The sequence below is a fragment of the Pseudorca crassidens genome, chromosome 5 (assembly GCF_039906515.1).
Source record: "Pseudorca crassidens isolate mPseCra1 chromosome 5, mPseCra1.hap1, whole genome shotgun sequence".
Lineage (NCBI taxonomy): Eukaryota > Metazoa > Chordata > Mammalia > Artiodactyla > Delphinidae > Pseudorca > Pseudorca crassidens.
In genome coordinates, this window is record NC_090300.1 from 41,408,901 (window position 1) to 41,426,959 (window position 18,059).

The 18,059-nt window shown below is 40.2% G+C and overlaps 1 protein-coding gene and 1 non-coding gene across 2 annotated transcripts in view; one reads left to right on the plus strand and one right to left on the minus strand.

The window, feature by feature from the left end:
* The window catches only part of KCNAB1 (potassium voltage-gated channel subfamily A regulatory beta subunit 1), a 399,544-nt gene that overhangs the window by 16,181 nt on the left and 365,304 nt on the right, over positions 1 to 18,059 (plus strand). The window lies entirely within an intron of this gene.
* LOC137225611 (small nucleolar RNA SNORA70) lies at positions 15,801 to 15,935 on the minus strand. The gene has a single exon (XR_010943922.1). It is a non-coding gene; the product is annotated as a small nucleolar RNA SNORA70 (small nucleolar RNA).

The following is an 18,059-nucleotide window of genomic DNA, read 5'->3' on the forward strand; positions in this document are numbered from 1 at the left end:
GTTTCTCTCTCTCTGTACTTGTGACTTTCTTTTTGGTAATGGCTCCACACTCAGCTCTGTACGATGGAGGGTCTGTGGTAGCTCCAAGCTCTTCTCTCATCTTCAAGATGGCTGACAAAAGCACTCATTCACTTCCGGAAGGAAGGAAGAAAGAAGGAGCTTTCTTTTCCTAGGAGTTCCATCTTCTCATTGATTCCTTGGTTTTGATTGGATGACCTGTCCACTCTGGACCACTTCCTGGATCTGGGTGATGGGAGAAGCTAACTGACTTCTGTGGCTTCATGCTCAACCCCTCACTGAGAAAGGAGGGGCAGACTACTCTTGATAGGAGAAAAGGGGAGTACATTATGGTGAGGCAAAATCGACTGCGTATGTTGACCACACTCCCTACTGATCATATCTGGAGGGGACAGCATGGCAGTGAACTCATGGCAGTAAGATTCCAGTTAGTCAATCATCTGGAAATTGGGGATGAGGCTACCTCACCATTAACCACCTGTGTGCTGTCTCCATTCCTTGAACTTTAGATCTGGTTCTTACTTCTCTTCTGGCTCCAAAATCCTCTTTTCATATTTAGAGGGATATTTTCCAATATTAGTCTACATCTCAGGTAGCTTGTGCTACTTAATCATATAACCAAAATAAGCAGAAATCTCATTTAACTAAAGGTAAAAAGGGAAATATCGGCTTTTTTTTTTTAACATCTTTATTGGAGTATAATTGCTTTACAATGTTGTGTGAGTTTCTACTGTATAACAAAGTAAATCAGCTATACGTATACATATATTCCCATATGCCCTCCCTCTTGCGTCTCCCTCCCACCCTCCCTATCCCACCCCTCTAGGTGGTCACAAAGCACTGAGCTGATCTCCCTGTGCTATGTGGCTGCTTCCCCCTAGCTATTTTACATTCCAAGCCACTCTCTCATTTTGTCCCAGCTTACCCTTCCCTCCCCCAATGTCCTCAAGTCCATTGTCTATGTCTGCATCTTTATTCCTGTCCTGCCCCTGGGTTCATCAGAACTGTTTTTTTTTTTAATTCCATATGTATGTGTTAGCATACGGTATTTGTTTTTCTCTTTGTGGCTTACTTCATTCTGTATGACAGACACTAGGTCCATCCACCTCACTACAAATAACTCAATTTCATTCCTTTTTACGGCTGAGTAATATTCCATTGTATATATGTGCCACATCTTCTTTAACCATTCATCTGTCGATGGACACTTATGTTGCTTCCATGTCCTGGCTATTGTAAATACTGCTGCAATGAACACTGTGGTACATGACTCTTTTATGGTTTTCTCAGGGTATATGCCCAGTAGTGGGGTTGCTGGGTCATATGGTAGTTCTATTTTTAGTTATTTCGGGAACCTCCATACTGTTCTCCATAGTGGCTGTATCAATTTACATTCCCACCAGCAGTGCAAGAGGGTTCCCTTTTCTCCACACCTTCGCTAGCATTTATTGTTTGTAGACTTTTTGATGATGGCCATTCTGACTGGTGTGAGGTGATACCTCATTGCAGTTTTGATTTACATTTCTCTAATGATTTGTGATGTTGAGCATCCTTTCATGTGTTTGTTGGCAATCTGTATATCTTCTTTGGAGAAATGTCTATTTAGGTTTTCTGCCCATTTTTGGATTGGGTTGTTTGTTTTTTTGGTATTGAGCTGTATGAACTGCTTGTATATTTTGGAGATTAATCCTTTGTCAGTTGCTTCATTTGCAAATATTTTCTCCCCTTCTGAGGGTTATCTTTTCGTCTTGTTTATGGTTTCCTTTGCTGTGCAAAAGCTTTTGTTTCATTAGGTCCCATTTGTTTATTTTTGTTTTTATTTCCCTTTCTCTAGGAGGTGGGTCAAAAAGATCTTGCTGTGATTTATGTCATGGAGTGTTCTGCCTATGTTTGCCTTTAAGAGTTGTATAGTATCTGGCCTTACATTTAGGTCTTTAATCCATTTTGAGTTTATTTTTGTGTATGGAGTTAGGGAGTGTTCTAATTTCATTCTTTTACATGTAGCTGTCCAGTTTTCCCAGCACCATATTAAAGAGCCTGTCTTTTCTCCATTGTATTTTCTTGCCTCCTTTGTCATAGATTAGTTGACCATATGTGTGTGGGTTTATCTCTGGGCTTTCTATCCCGTTCCATTGATCAATATTTCTGTTTTTGTGCCAGGACCATACTGTATGGATTACTGTAGCTTTGTAGGAGAGTTTGAAGTCAGGGAGCCTGATTCCTCCAGCTCCGTTTTTCTTTCTCAAGATTGCTTTGGCTATTCAGGGTCTTTTGTGTTTCCATACAAATTGTGAAATTTTTTGTTCTAGTTCTGTGAAAAATGCCATTGGTAGTTTGATAGGGATTGCATTGAATCTGTAGATTGCTTTGGGTAGTAGAGTCATTTTCACAATGTTGATTCTTCCAATCCAAGAACATGGTATATCTCTCCATCTGTTTGTATTATCTTTAATTTCTTTCATCAGTGTCTTATAGTTTTCTGCATATAGGTCTTTTGTCTCCTTAGGTAGGTTTATTCCTAGGTATTTTATTCCTTTTGTTGCAATGGTAAATGAGAGTGTTTCCTTAATTTCTCTTTCAGATTTTTCATCATTCGTGTATAGGAATGCAAGAGATTTCTGTGCATTGATTTTGTATCCTGCTACTTTACCAAATTCATTGATTAGCTCTAGTAGTTTTCTGGTAGCATCTTTAGGATTCTCTATGTATAGTATCATGTCATCTGCAGACAATGACAGTTTTACTTCTTTTCCAATTTGGATTCCTTTTATTTCTTTTTTTTAAAAATTAATTAATTAATTAATTTATTTTTGGCTGCAGTGGGTCGTCATTGCTGTGCGTGGGCTCTTCTCTAATTGTGGCGAGTGGGGGCTACTCTTCGTTGTGGTGCGCTGGCTTCTCATTGCGGTGGCTTCTCTTGCTGTGGAGCATGGGCTCTAGGCGCTCAGGCTTCAGTAGTTGTGTCACGTGGGCTCAGTATTAGTGTCTCGCAGGCTCTAGGACACAGGCTCAGTAGTTGTGGCACATGGGCTTAGTTGCTCTGCGGCATGTGGGATCTTCCTGGACCACGGCTCGAACCTGTGTCCCTTGCTTTGTCAGGCGGATTCTTAACCACTGCGCCACCAGCGAAGCCCCTCCATTTATTTCTTTTTTGTCTCTGATTGCTGTGGCTAAAACTTCCAAAACTATATTGAACAATAGTGGTGAGAGTGGGCAACCTTGTCTTGTTCCTGATGAAATGTCAGTTTTAAATGCTATTTAATTTATCATGGAAAGTAATGCATTTTTAATATGGAACACATTAAAAACTCATAAAGTGGTTTATTTATGAGATGGTTAGCCTCCCCCTAATTACCCCATAAATACAGTTAAGTTCCATCAACTATTCAGCAAGTGCAATTATACAAATGCTGTATTTCATTTTGCATCTTATTACAGTAGTTTTCCCTCCACACACACTGTATGCAAAGAGTAAGTGTGCAGAATTTTAGAATCTGAGGAGATATTGGGGACAATTCAGTACTCACCCCCAATTCCTCCATTAATTTTGCAAATAAGTTTTCTGAGGCCTGAAGAGGTTAAACAATCTGCTTATACTCACATAGATGGTTTGCTAAATTCTAGTTAAGAATTTAACCAAAGGCTTTTGATCTACCAGTTTACTCTTTCCACAACACGATTGTTCAAATCAACAAAGATTGACTGAGTACCAGTTATGCCCTGGGTAGTATGCAAATCACTGAGCTCAGAACAAGGAAAGACACAGTTCCTGTCTTCAAGCAACTCCAAGAGCAGTCTAGTAGGGGAAAGAGTCATGTCAAGCAAATAATTAGAGGCTGGCATGACACATGCAATGTTGCTGTTTAAAACATAGTCATAATGTGGTAGAACAAGTTGATGAATGCTCTCTTGAGAGTCAAGGATGACGCTGAAGAGTTGGTGATTCATGCACAGGGTTTTGTAGGATGAATAAAAGTTCAACAATTGGTCCAAGACAGGGGTGGGGGTAGCATTTGATGTGGAGGGAATAGTATATTTGAAGACCGAGAAGCGATGGTTATAAAACAAGTTTTGGAGACAGATCTGGATTGATTGCTGGTTCTAAGTCTTACTACAAAGATGACTTACACAATTTATCTATCCCTTCTGCCCATTCACTTTTTTCCTCAATAAAATGGAAAGAGCAATACCTATCCCATAAGGTTATGGAGAAAATGATATAATGTTACAACTATAAAGCACATAACACAGGAGGAACTCAGGAGCAGGCAGGTACTCTTCTCCTTCCTGCTTCTCCTTCTCTTCCTCCTTGTGCTGGCCAACCTTCTGGGTGAGGTGAGTGCTAGAACAGGAGCTAAGAGGCAGGAAAGAAATAGATCATTGGAGGACCTGGCCATGGAAAACTGCTGAGGCGTTCCTAGGTAAGAAATAACAAGATCAAATTTACATCCTAAAAGGGTATTTTTGGAAGAATGGTGCATAGGCAACGGGTAGAAAGCTATTTTAATAATCTAGGTGCGAGGGCTTGAAGATATGAGTAAGGGTATGAATAGAAAGAAGAAAGCAGGGGTTGAGAGATTTGGGAGGTTCTGTGAGCGGAATGTATTCTGGTATAATTGTGTTCCCTGCATCCTGGTTTTCATTCCCACGTGTCTGGAAGGGAAATTGCTCACCGATCTAATTAGGCCCCGAGGTACCGCCACTGCCTCAGTAAGGAGGCGGTAGGGGAGTGCTCCACTGCCGCCGCTGCTCATGGCTCTTGTCTCTAAAGTGCTTCCACACAATCGCTTAACTCATCTACCTTCTCATTCACATGAAAAGAAACCTCAGAGAGAGCTTGTGCTATCAAATCTTTTCTCCCTTGTCTAACTTTAAAGCAACTCCTTAAACTACTGCATTCCTGAGGCAATTATCTTTTCACTGCAATTTAGTAACTTGGAGTAACCTCAAATACATTACTTTTAAGCAGCTCAGGACTTCCTTCTAAGGCAGGCCTGTGTCTCCTCTTTAACAGGAATTGAGGGCCTGGTGTGGGCAGGCTGGCTCCCGGGGAGCTCTCATCAAATGCCTGGAATCACCTGTATTACCTCCATCACCTCCAACATCAACGTTCTACTTCCTGTAAAAAAAAACCCTGTGACCTTAACTACCTGTTTGTCTTTCCTGTCTCATGTTACTGTTAATGGCCCTTTTATTGATGCCCAAACTGAAATATGGAGTCATTAGTTTACACACACTCACTTTACCCGCCGTCCCCAGAGGACTGATACCAAGAAAAAGATTGTTGTTATCTGACTGCCAAACTCCTAACACGGGTGTGCCGGGCTCCTGTCAGAGGGATGTTCTTTTCCCCTATAACTTCATTTCATGCTGATTTGAGATCTAACTAGTATTTCACTTTTGTCTTATTTTCTTTTTGAATATAGCCATCTGTGTACATTTTGAAAAATGTTTTTAATTCTACCCACACATGGGTTTCTTCATAATCTCTGAAGGCTAGTCCACAGAAGCAAAGCACTGTGGCTTCACACTTTTCATAAAATGGTTGATCTTTGAATTAAATACCTACAAAATGTCTGTGTATGTGAGACCAGATAAAAATGAGTGAAGAATTATTGGCAAGATATTTCTACTTTTATCTGTAAAAATAACTGCTTTGACTATCCATATTAAAAAGACATTACTAACAATTTACTCACGATGACACGTATGAATTTTTTGATTTAGGTATGAAAGCATCCTGAGAACTCACAAAACCTCAGAACAAACATTAGAACAGTGCGCTTGGGATACCTGATTTTCAGCATTGGGCACATAAAAGAAGGCTTTGGAAAACTCACATCTGAAGTGCTTTCATCACTTGAAATCATAACATGGTTTACTAAACATTGCTTGAGGCCAAATTGAATGGATTGTATATTTAGGATATATTTATACTGGATGCTTTAAAGAAAAAAAGAGCATAGGGTAGCAATATACTATCACTGTTTATTTTTGTGCAATATGTAAATCTGGTATTTCTTCCAATTTTAGGTCTATCAATTATGCAACAATCAGCTAATAATTTTGACCACCTGCTACATGCAACATTATGCTAGACGCTAATAAGGCTAACTAGCTCTCAAAACAAAACTTCCCATCAGCTGCCTTCAATCATCTCCCTCCTGACCATCTTGCCAGGACTGTTGTCTTATTTCATTATATGTTCAGCTGAGTCTGCAGCAATTCAGAGTCAGGTTGAAGAGAATCACAGATGTTATTAACACATGGAGTCTTTTACTTAAAAAGGATAAGGTGGCCACTAACATCCCTTGTAGACATGTGGTGTTGGAAATTTCTTCAGATCATTCTTGTTGGTGACTCAAAGTGAAGCTATTTGCCAGGCAGCATCCCGGCATCCTTGGGTTAAAAAAAAACACAGCTTGACCTTGGAACAGCGTGGGAGTCTGCCTACTGTGTTGTCTCCAAATGAATAAAACAACTCTTCATCTCCTTCATTTGATTAGCTGCTTCAAGCTTAAACCAAAGGAAACTAGAATCCCCACTGACACTGCTTTAAGACAGAAATAAGATCAGAAAAACAAGGGAAAGCATTTTACAAAGTCAGTTATGGGATTCACAAAACTTTGGTGCTCTGAAGTTAGTAACTCATTGCAGAAGAATTAGGTAGTTTAGAAAACTGCTTTTAATACTTAAATTTAAATGTGGTGGAGTCAGTAGTGTTTGAGAACAGAACTCATACTGTGCTATCCGATATGGTAGCCACTAGTCACATGTGGCTGTATAAGTTAGTTAATTGACATTAAATTCAATTAAAATTAAAATTAAAATTCAGTTCCTCAGGTAGCATTAGCCACAGTCAAGTGCTTAACATTCACATGAGGATAATGGCTACTGTACTGGACAGTGAAGATACAGAACATCTCCATCATCCAATAGAATAGCCCTGCATTAAAATAGCAACTCAAGGCAGGAATCTCAGACTCAAACTCCGTAAGGTTGTCTTTGCTTTTATGAATTTTTTAACAGGTTTTCAAATGAACTATGTTATTAAAAAATTTTTACATAGTCCCCTACCTTGAGCCAAGCCAAGTAGTGGGGGCTCTGGTTAACCATCATGTCAACCTCATGGTGAAAGTATAGGAATAATGATCATTAAGTATCAAATTACTACCTGGCAGTAAAGTTGATTTAGTAACTTGTAAATAAAACTCTTTTATGGAGAAGATGGCAGAATGTGCCTCACCAAAAAGCATTTATGCTACTCTACATGTTCAGCTATTTTTCAAGTCAATGAGAAGTATTATTTGGCCTTGGTGATCAAATTACCACAGTGAACAGATTCCTGGTACCAGCTGAACCCTAAAATTAGGGAAAGAAAAATATGAATTTTGTCTTTATTCTTGTCAGTTCAAATCCAGCCATAACTTTTTGCTGGGTGTAGACATTTACATGAAGAAGTACTTTTTTTTTTTTTTTTTTTAGAAACTATCTGCTTGGTGTTTTTATTTTTACTTTTTTTAAACATCTTTATTGGAGTATAATTGCTTTACATTGTTGTGTTAGTTGCTGCCGTATAACCAAGTGAATCAGCTATACATACACATATATCCCCATATCCCCTCCCTCTTGTGTCTCCCTCCCACCCTCCTTATCCCACCCTTCTAGGTGGTCACAAAGCACCGAGCTGATCTCCCTGTGTCTTTATTCCTGTCCAGCTCCTAGGTTCTTCAGAACCAATTTTTTTTTTTTTTTAGATTCCATATGTATGTGTTAGCATATGGTATTTGTTTTTCCCTTTCTGACTTACTTCACTCTGTATGACAGACTCTAGGTCCATCCACCTCACTACAAATAACTCAATTTCATTTCTTTTTATGGCTGAGTAATATTCTATTGTATATATGTGCCACATCTTCTTTATCAGTTCATCTGTTGATGGACACTTAGGTTGCTTCCACATCCTGGCTATTGTAAATAGTGCTCCAATGAACAATGTGGTACATGACTCTTTGAATTATGGTTTTCTCCAGGTATATGCCCAGTAGTGGGATTGTTTAGTTTTTTAAGGAACCTCCACACTGTTCTCCATTGTGGCTGTATCAATTTACATTCCTACCAACAGTGCAAGAGGGTTCCCTTTGCTCCACACCCTCTCTAGCATTTATTGTGTGTAGACTTTTTGATGATGGCCATTTGACTGGTGTGAGGTGATACTTTGTAGTTTTGATTTGCATTTCTCTAATGATTAGTAACATTGAGCATCCTTTCATGTGTTTGTTGGCAATCTGTATATCTTCTTTGGAGAAATGTCTATTTAGGTCTTCTGCCCATTTTTGGATTGTGTTGTTTGTTTTTTTGATATTGAGCTGCATGAGCTGCTTGTATATTTTGGAGATTAATCCTCTGTCAGTTGCTTCATTTGCAAATATTTTCTCCCATTCTGAGGGTTGTCTTTTCATCTTGTTTATGGTTTCCTTGCTGTGCAAAAGCTTTTAAGTTTCATTAGGTCTCATTTCTTTATTTTTGTTTTTATTTCCCTTTCTCTAGGAGGTGGGTCAAAAAGATCTTGCTGTGATTTATGTCATAGAGTGTTCTGCCTATGTTTGCCTCTAAGAGTTTTATAGTGTCTGGCCTTACATTTAGGTCTTTAATCCATTTTGAGTTTATTTTTGTGTATGGAGTTAGGGAGTGTTCTAATTTCATTCTTTTACATATAGCTGTCCAGTTTTCCCAGCACCATATTGAAGAGCCTGTCTTTTCTCCATTGTATTTTCTTGCCTCCTTTGTCATAGATTAGTTGACCATATGTGTGTGGGTTTATCTCTGGGCTTTCTATCCTGTTCCATTGATCAATATTTCTGTTTTTGTGCCAGGACCATACTGTATGGATTACTGTAGCTTTGTAGGAGAGTCTGAAGTCAGGGAGCCTGATTCCTCCAGCTCCGTTTTTCTTTCTCAAGATTGCTTTGGCTATTCAGGGTCTTTTGTGTTTCCATACAAATTGTGAAATTTTTTGTTCTAGTTCTGTGAAAAATGCCATTGGTAGTTTGATAGGGATTGCATTGAATCTGTAGATTGCTTTGGGGAGTATAATCATTTTCACAATTGATTCTTCCAATCCAGGAAAATGGTATATCTCTCCATCTGTTTGTATTGTCTTTAATTTCTTTCAGCAGTGTCTTATAGTTTTCTGCATATAGGTCTTTTGTCTCCTTAGGTAGGTTTATTCCTAGGTATTTTATTCTTTTTGTTGCAGTGGTAAATGGGAGTGTTTCCTTAATTTCTCTTTCAGATTTTTCATCATTCGTGTATAGGAATGCAAGAGATTTCTCTGCATGATTTTGTATCCTGCTCTTTTACCAAATTCATTGATTGGCTCTAGTAGTTTTCTGGTAGCATCTTTAGGATTCTTTATGTATAGTATCATGTCATCTGCAGACAGTGAAAGTTTTACTTCTTCTTTTCCTATTTAGATTCCTTTTATTTCTTTTTTGTGTCTGACTGCTGTGGCTAAAACTTCCAAAACTATGTTGAATAATAGTGGTGAGAGTGGACAATCTTGTCTTGTTCCTGACCCTAATGGAAATGCTTTCAGTATTTCACCATTGAGAACGATGTTGGCTGTGGGTTTGTCATATATGGCCTTTATTATGTTGAGGTAAGTTCCCTCTATGCCTACTTTCTGGAGGATTTTTATCATAAATGGGTGTTGATTTTTAAAATTTTTTTTTTTGCGGTATGCGGGCCTCTCACTGTTGTGGCCTTTTCCGTTGCGGAGCACAGGCTCTGGACGCGCAGGCTCAACGGCCATGGCTCACAGGCCCAGCTGCTCCGCGGCATGTGGGATCCTCCCAGACCGGGGCACGAACCCGTGTTCTCTGCATTGGCAGGCGGACTCTCAACCACTGCGCCACCAGGGAAGCCCCAATGAGTGTTGATTCTGTTGAAAGCTTTTTCTGCATCTATTGAGATGATCATATGGTTTTTCTCCTTCTGTTGGTTAATATGGTTTATCACATTGATTGATTTGCATATACTGAAAAATCCTTGCATTTCTGGAATAAACGCCACTTGATCATGGTGTATGATCCTTTTAATGTGCTGCTGAATTCTGTTTGCTAGTATTTTATTGAGGATTTTTGCATCTATGTTCATCAGTGATATTGGCCTGAGTTTTCTTTTTTTGTAACATCTTTGTCTGGTTTTGGTATCAGGGTGATGGTGGCCTCATAGAATGAGTTTGGGAGTGTTCCTCCCTCTGCTGTATTTTGGAAGAGCTTGAGAAGGAGAGGTGTTAGCTCTTCTCTAAATGTTGGATAGAATTCCCCTGTGAATCTGTCTGATCCTGGGCTTTTGTTTGTTGGAAGATTTTTAATCACAGTTTCAATTTCAGTGCTTGTGATTGGTCTGTTTATATTTTCTATTGCTTCCTGGTTCAGTCACGGAAGATTGTGCTTTTCTAAGAATTTGTCCATTTCTTCCAGGTTTTCCATTTTATTGGCATATAGTTGCTTGTAGTAATCTCTTGTGATCCTTTGTATTTCTGCAGTGTCAGTGTTACTTCGCCTTTTTCATTTCTAATCCTGTTGGTTTGAGTCTTCTCCCTTTTTTTCTTGATGAGTCTGGCTAATGGTTTATCAATTTTGTTTATCTTCTCAAAGAACCAGCTTTTAGTTTTATTGATCTTTGCTAGCGTTTCCTTCATTGCTTTTTCATTTATTTCTGATCTGATCTTTATGACTTCTTTCCTTCTGCTAACTGGTTGTTTTGGTTCTTCTTTCTCTAATTGCTTTAGGTGTAAAGTTAGGTTGTTTATTTGAGATTTTCTTGTTTCTTGAGGTAGGATTGTATTACTATAAACTTCCCTCTTAGAACTGCTTTTGCTGCATCCCATAGGTTTTGTGTCGTCATGTTTTCATCGTCATTTGTTTCTAGTTAATTTTTGATTTCCTCTTTGATTTCTTCAGTGATGTCTTGATTATTTAGTAGAGTATCGTTTAGCCTCCATGTTTTTGTATTTTTTACAGTTTTATTCCTGTAATGGATATCTAGTCTCATAGTGTTGTGGTCCAAAAAGATACTTGGTACAATTTCAATTTTGTTAAATTTACCAAGGATTGATTTGTGACCCAAGATATTATCTATCCTGGAGAATGTTCCATGAGCACTTGAGAAGAAAGTGTATTCTGTTGTTTTTGGTTGGAATGTCCTATAATATCAGTTAAGTTCATCTTGTTTAATGTATCATTTAAAGCTTGTGGTTCCTTATTTATTTTCATTTTGGTTGACCTGTCTGTTGGTGAAAGTGGGGTGTTAAAGTCCCCTACTATGATTGTGTTACTGTTGATTTCCCGTTTTATGGCTGTTAGCATTTGCCTTATGTAATGAGGTGCTCCTATGTTGGGTGCAGAAATATTTACAATTGTCACATCTTCTTCTTGGATTGATCCCTTGATCATTATGTAGTGTCCTTCTTTGTCTCTTGTAATAGTCTTTATTTTAAAGTCTATTTTGTCTGATATGAGAATTTCTGCTCCAGCTTTCTTTTGGTTTCCATTTGCATGGAATATATTTTTCCATCCCCTCACTTTCAGTCTGTATGTGTCTCTAGGTCTGAAGTGGGTCTCTTGTAGACAGCATATATATGGTTCTTGTTTTTGTGTCTATTCAGCCTGTCTGTGTCTTTTGGTTAGACCATTTAATCCATTTACCTTTAAGGTAATTATTGATATGTATGTTCCTATGACCATTTTCTTAATTGTTTTGGGTTTGTTATTGTAGGTCTTTCCTTCTCTTGTGTTTCTTGCCTAGAGAAGTTACTTTAGCGTTTGTTGTAAAGCTGGTTTGGTGGTGCTGAATTCTCTTAGCTTTTGCTTGTCTGTAAGTGTTTTAATTTCTCCGCCGAATATGAATGAGATCCTTGCTGGGTAGAGTAATCTTGGTTGTAGGTTTTTCTCCTTCATCACTTTAAATATGTGCTGCCACTCCCTCTGGCTTGCAGAGTTTCTGCTGAAAGATCAGCTGTTAACCTTATGGGGATTCCCTTGTATGTTATTTGTTGCTTTTCCCTTGCTGCTTTTAATATTTTTTCTTTGTATTTAATTTTTGATAGTTTAATTAATATGTGCCTTTCGTGTTTCTCCTTTGATTTATCCTGTATGGGACTCTCTGTGCTTCCTGGACTTGATTGACTATTTCCTTTCCCATATTAGGGAAGTTTTCAATAGTCTCTTCAAATATTTTCTCAGTCCCTTTCTTTTTCTCTTCTTCATCCAGGACCCCTGTAATTTGAATGTTAGTGCATTTAATATTGTTCCAGAGGTCTCTGAGACTGTCCTCAATTCTTTTCATTCTTCTGTCTTTATTCTGCTCTGCAGTAGGTATTTCCACTATTTCATCTTCCAGGTCACTTATCTGTTTTTCTGCCTCAGTTATTCTGCTATTGATTCCTTCTAGAGAATTTAAAATTTTGTTTATTGTGTTGTTCATCATTGTTTGTTTGCTCTGTAGTTCTTCTAGGTCCTTGTTAAATGTTTCTTGTATTTTCTCCTTTCTAGTTCTAAGATTTTGGTTCATCTTTACTATCATTACTCTGAAATCTTTTTGAGGTAGACTGCCTATTTCCTCTTCATTTGTTTGGTCTGGTGGGTTTTTACCTTTCTCCTTCATCTGCTGTGTGTTTCTCTGTCTTCTCATTTTGCTTAACTTACTGTGTTTGGGGTTTCCTTTTCACAGGCTGCAAGTTTGTAGTTCCCGTTGTGTTTGTTGTCTGCCCCCAGTGGGTAAGGTTGGTTCAGTGAGTTGTGTAGGCTTCCTGGTAGAGGGGACTGGTGCCTGTGTTTTGGTGGATGAAGCTGGATATTGTCTTTTTGGTGGGCAGGACTCTGGCCAGTGATGTGTTTTGGGGTGTGTGTGAACTTAGTATGATTTTCGGCAGCCTCTCTGCTAATGGGTGGGGTTGTGTTCCTGTCTTGTTAGTTGTTTGGTATGGGGTTTCCAGCACTGGAGCTTGCTCGTCATTGAGTGGAGCTGGGTCTTAGTGTTGAGATGGAGGTCTCTGGGAGAGGTGTTGCCGGTTGATATTACGTGTGGCCAGCAGTTCTATGGTGGTCCAGTGTCCTGAGCTCGGCTCTTCCACCTCAGAGGCTCAGGCCTAACACCTGGCAGGAGCACCAAGATGCTGTCAGCCACACGGCAAAAATTGTGCACTCATTCAACAATTCTTGCTAGTCTTTGGTCGTTCTTCTGGCAATGGCTATCTGTAGCACCATCGACGTACCCTTGGTCCTGGCTGTGGACCTTGCAGTGTCTCGTAAACTGGCTCTCATCCTTCAGCGTGGTCTGGGAGCCCCTGAAGAACCCAGAGTTATACCCAAGGATGAGGGTGCCTTTGTAGAAGTCCAGGAATCCGGTAGAGTAGTTCCAGCATAATAGGCATATGGCCCTTCGCCTGTGGCTGGCAGCATGGCTTCCCGAAGTTCGTGCCTCCAGCTAGCTGGCCTGCTTGGTGTTTTTAATAAGAGGCAAAAAGAAATGGCCTCTTAGAAAACACTTTGGGCTTTTGTCTCCTCTTTTCCCTTGATAGCTAGAACAGCCATCAGCAGCTGCTGCTGGGAACCCGAAGGATTAGGCTGAGGAATGAGGGCCTGCTGGCTGCTGGCAGTGCCTGGTGGAGGAAAGAACCCTGAGAAACTTTCCCCATGGTCCATGCTCCCTGCTCCTGGTCAGCCAGCTGTCCTGAGGCCAGAGCCACAGGTCACACTCTTGTGAGCTGTGCTCAGACCCCTCATCTCCTGAAGATGTACTTTTAATTAAACTTTATCTTGTTATTTTATTACCCTTTTCCATCAGTGACAAACTTTGTACAGAATTATAAATCAAGGCCAAACGTCGCATGGATGCCACAGTACAAAGATTCATTTAGTGTGCATACAACCTTGTGATCTACAACGTGATTCATCACTTGTTATCCTGTCTTCCCACTGAGGGATTGGATGATAAACACTAATATACAAAAGTCAATGCTGGGCGTCTAGCTTGCAACGTCTTGCATATTATCCTTCTCAGTTCTAACTGATTCTTAACCCACTGGCTTCAGGGAAGGCTGCCTTTTAGAATCAATTACCTAAATATGGTGAACTAATCTGGGAAAGTAGTGAAATATGAAATATGAATTGCCCTATCTCCCCTTTGTCTGTTGGCAATTTGCCCAACACTATAGTTTAGATGTGACCAGATAAGAAAGACAGGAAAGTGTGTTCACATATGGTGTCCCATCGATCCTCACAACATTCTGTATACGAGCATACGAGCAGGGAAGGTTTTGGTGTCACAAATGAGGCAGCTCTCTTAAGAAGAACTGATCATTTTCCACCTGTGTTCCTCCCTGCATGCCTCTGTTTGTAATTATTTGTATACATGACCATCTCTCTCACCAGATTTGAAGGTATCTGGAGTGGGGACCATGTTCATATCCATCTTGTTTGCTGGGCATGATGCCTGGTGTATAAGTTGTTCATTTGCTCAGAAGAAGAAAGGTGAATGTAACACAAAAGATCTGTAAAGGAATTGGGATTTTTTTTTTAAGGGAGAAAAACATTATGCTGGGTTTTGTTGCTTACGGTGTTTGCTCTGCCCAAGTCCAGGAAGGTGCTGTTTAGCATGACCTGGGTCACACAGTAAGTACCCAGTGACGTAGTTGGATCTAGGACTCAGGTCTCCTTTCACAGGACATTTCCCACTAAAACTTCCTATATTTTTTATACCATTGAATCTTTATTTTAAGACATTCCATCTCTTTTTGTAGCTAGTCCAGCAAAAGGGAGAGTGAATTGTACCTGCATGTGGAATAAAAATAGATTACACATGCTTAAGTAGGAAGAATTGAAAAACTTTGCTGCTGATTATACTTTTGTTCCTGGGGATGTTGTCTAAAACCCTTTTGATGTGAAAGGAGATCGGGATGACAGCTAACATGTGACTAAAGTATTATACTGTAAGCTGGGCTGTGATTAATAGACGGATGGGTTAGCTGGTCACTGGTGCACACAGATGTGTGATATTGTGTGTGGTCAGTGCACCAAAGGTCTCAGCCTGAAGATTCAAGAGAAGGGGGAGACAGAGCTTAGATGAGCAGAATAGACGGAACTGAGGAGGTAGCGGTCCCCACAATCAGCAGGACTTTGTGTTTCTCATGAGTTCATGCTGCTAACTAACAAAATATAGCACAAAGTTGGCTCTATTAACAAACATCATAACTCCTCTACAGATTTATGTTGCATTCAGTTTTCCTCTTCTGAGCAATTGTTTTGGTATATTTATTGTTTTCACTTATGTTTAACATTCCTTTTGTTTTTTGGACAGGAAAGTAGGATTTATTGGGGGGTGTGAGTAAGGTGGGAACAGCCCTGAGATTCTTATGAGTGCAGGGCCCACCATTTGTCCAAGTGGCCACTATTAGGAATGTATTTGATCCCTCAGTCATCTGGGATGAGCCCCTTTTCTGCCACCATCTCCTCAAATTCTGTTGCATTAAACTTAGTAAATCCCCACTTCTTGGAGATGTGGCTCTTCTGGCAGCCAGGGAATTTGAACTTGGCCCTGAGTAGGGCCTCAATCATATGCTCCTTGTTCTGCAGCTTGGTGTGGATGGACATGATGGCTTGGCTGAAGTGGACCCTGGCCACTATGCTCTAGGGCTTTCCAAAGGTACCCCACATACATGTCTGGAGCCTAGTTTGGGGACAGCATGAGGTCAGGCATGAATGTCCACTGGAAAGGCTTGTCTCCAAGGTCCCTTAGGACAACCCACACGAGCGAAAGGCTGCATACACTACCAAGGAGGCTGCTGTTTGTGGCCATTGCCCATGGGGCTCCCATGGGGAAAAGAGCATGGTTGGCTTAACTGGCTGCAGAGTAACATTACTTTTATATTTATGGTTTACTTCCTTTTGTACTTCTGATCACTCCTTGTTTCAGTTTTCAAATGCAAATAATCAGTTCCCATTTTTGAATACCATTTCAAATCTTGTTGAATTGGGGACTTGTTTACTGTGTTCTTACATGCCCTTTCCTCCCCGCTGGATCACAGAGTGATTCCTTGAAGGGTAGTGAGGGATTTCTAGGTTGTGCAAAAGAAAGCCTATTGTGATGTTGGGAACTGAGGTGTGGGAATTGCCCGGCTTCTGGCTGGAGTTTACCTCCCTCCCTCATTTCTTCCCATATGCAGATGTTCAGTGACATGCGTTATTATAAGAGAAAGGGAAATGGCCTTACTGAAATAGAGGTAATGGGCCAAGATAAATTGTAGAAGTCATGAGAAAGTGTAATATGGCAAATAACATGCTGGGCTTGACTTTTAAGTGTAGTATGAGAATCATTCTCAGTGTTATGCTATGGGAAAAAATAGAAATGAGGTGGCACATTAGTTCCTGCCTTGTGGTCCTGTGGCCTGTGGAGGCCACACTCAGGTTCTAGTACAGACAAAGGCCCTGGAGGTTTTAGCCATCCACAGGCAAAGCGAGCAAAGGATGCATTTGAAAACAAATAGTAATGTAATGTAGGGACCTGTAAAGAAATGGTGTGGTAGAACTAGAGGGATAGTAACAGAGTGAGACTGCAAAGTAACAGGTAACCCCCAAAGAAATAATGTCAATATATTATTTTTATCATTGCACTAGGAAAATTTTAAATTATGTGTATATAAGTAGGCAATAACATGGGATATTTTAAAACCGCTAATTAATGAAATTCAGTGAGATCTCTGTACTACTTACGTAGTTTTAAATGTTACAAGGCTTTCAGATCTTATCTGTTAGCTGTTTGCACAAAGTTTCTTTGCTTTTGTGGTACCTGCACTATTGAGCAGACAGCCTTTCCAACTAAATGAATAGTTGAAATTGGTAGACAATGTGTTCAGTGAATAAACTGGTCGATAATTTTTTTTTTTTTTTTGCGGTACGCGGGCCTCTCACTGTTGTGGCCTCTCCCGTTGCAGAGCAACAGGCTCCGGACGCGCAGGCTCAGCGGCCGTGGCTCACGAGCCCAGCCGCTCCGCGGCATGTGGGATCTTCCCAGACTGGGGCACGAACCCGTGTCCCCTGCATCGGCAGGCGGACTCTCAACCACTGCACCACCAGGGAAGTCCTGGTCGATAATTTTTATGACAACATCTTTATTCCATACAGGCTTCTCTCTTCCAAATAAAGTCCTTCTAGAAGATTGGGCTTTTTGAGTAACTTCTTATAAAGATTTTTAAGGATTTTTATGAACCAGTTTATGTTTGAAGTGGTTTAGTTTGGCAGAACATTTGGGAGTCATCAGGACAGACACTGCTTGGCTGTGCTGGGCTGTGCCTGCAGGGCAGCATGACTAGTATTGCCCCAGGCAGTCCAGGACCCTACTTTGACCCCAAGAGAGCAAAGAGTCCTTGGGACCCAAGGGATGTGCCCATCCAGCTGCTCCCCTTTCTGGACCATCTTACCTGCATACCCAGAATTCCCTGCCTGAAGGGCCTGTACAGCCTCTTCTATGGATCTCTTCCCTGGATAGTGTGGATGTACGGGCTGGGATGTCCATGTGGGCTGGGATGTCTGCAGCGGGTGGCATATGAGGTTTTTTACAGGGACCAAAGGAGTAGGGGATGGAAAAGTAGGGAGCTTTCAACAAAGATTAGGCACAAGCTTGTCCCTGACTTATACCTACTAAAAGGCAGTGGCAATGTAATCATTGTTACAATCAAATCACTTCTGCAAATTTCTGAAATGCCCTCTAGGAAGTAATAGTACTACTGTTCTAAGTGAGAAGGTTGGCATTCTTTTCTAACAGATAAACTTCCTCTGAAAATGACATCAAACAAACCCCAGGGATGTTTTGTACTATGACAACATAGTACAAAATAGAATAAAAGTGTCTAACTTTCAAAGGCGCTTACTTTGAAGAAAAACTCATTGAAATGTGTAAGATCTGGTATGTTTGATAAAAACAAACAGCCAGTTTTAAACCAAATAGCTTTTTGACCGAAAGGAAAAAAAAGTCAG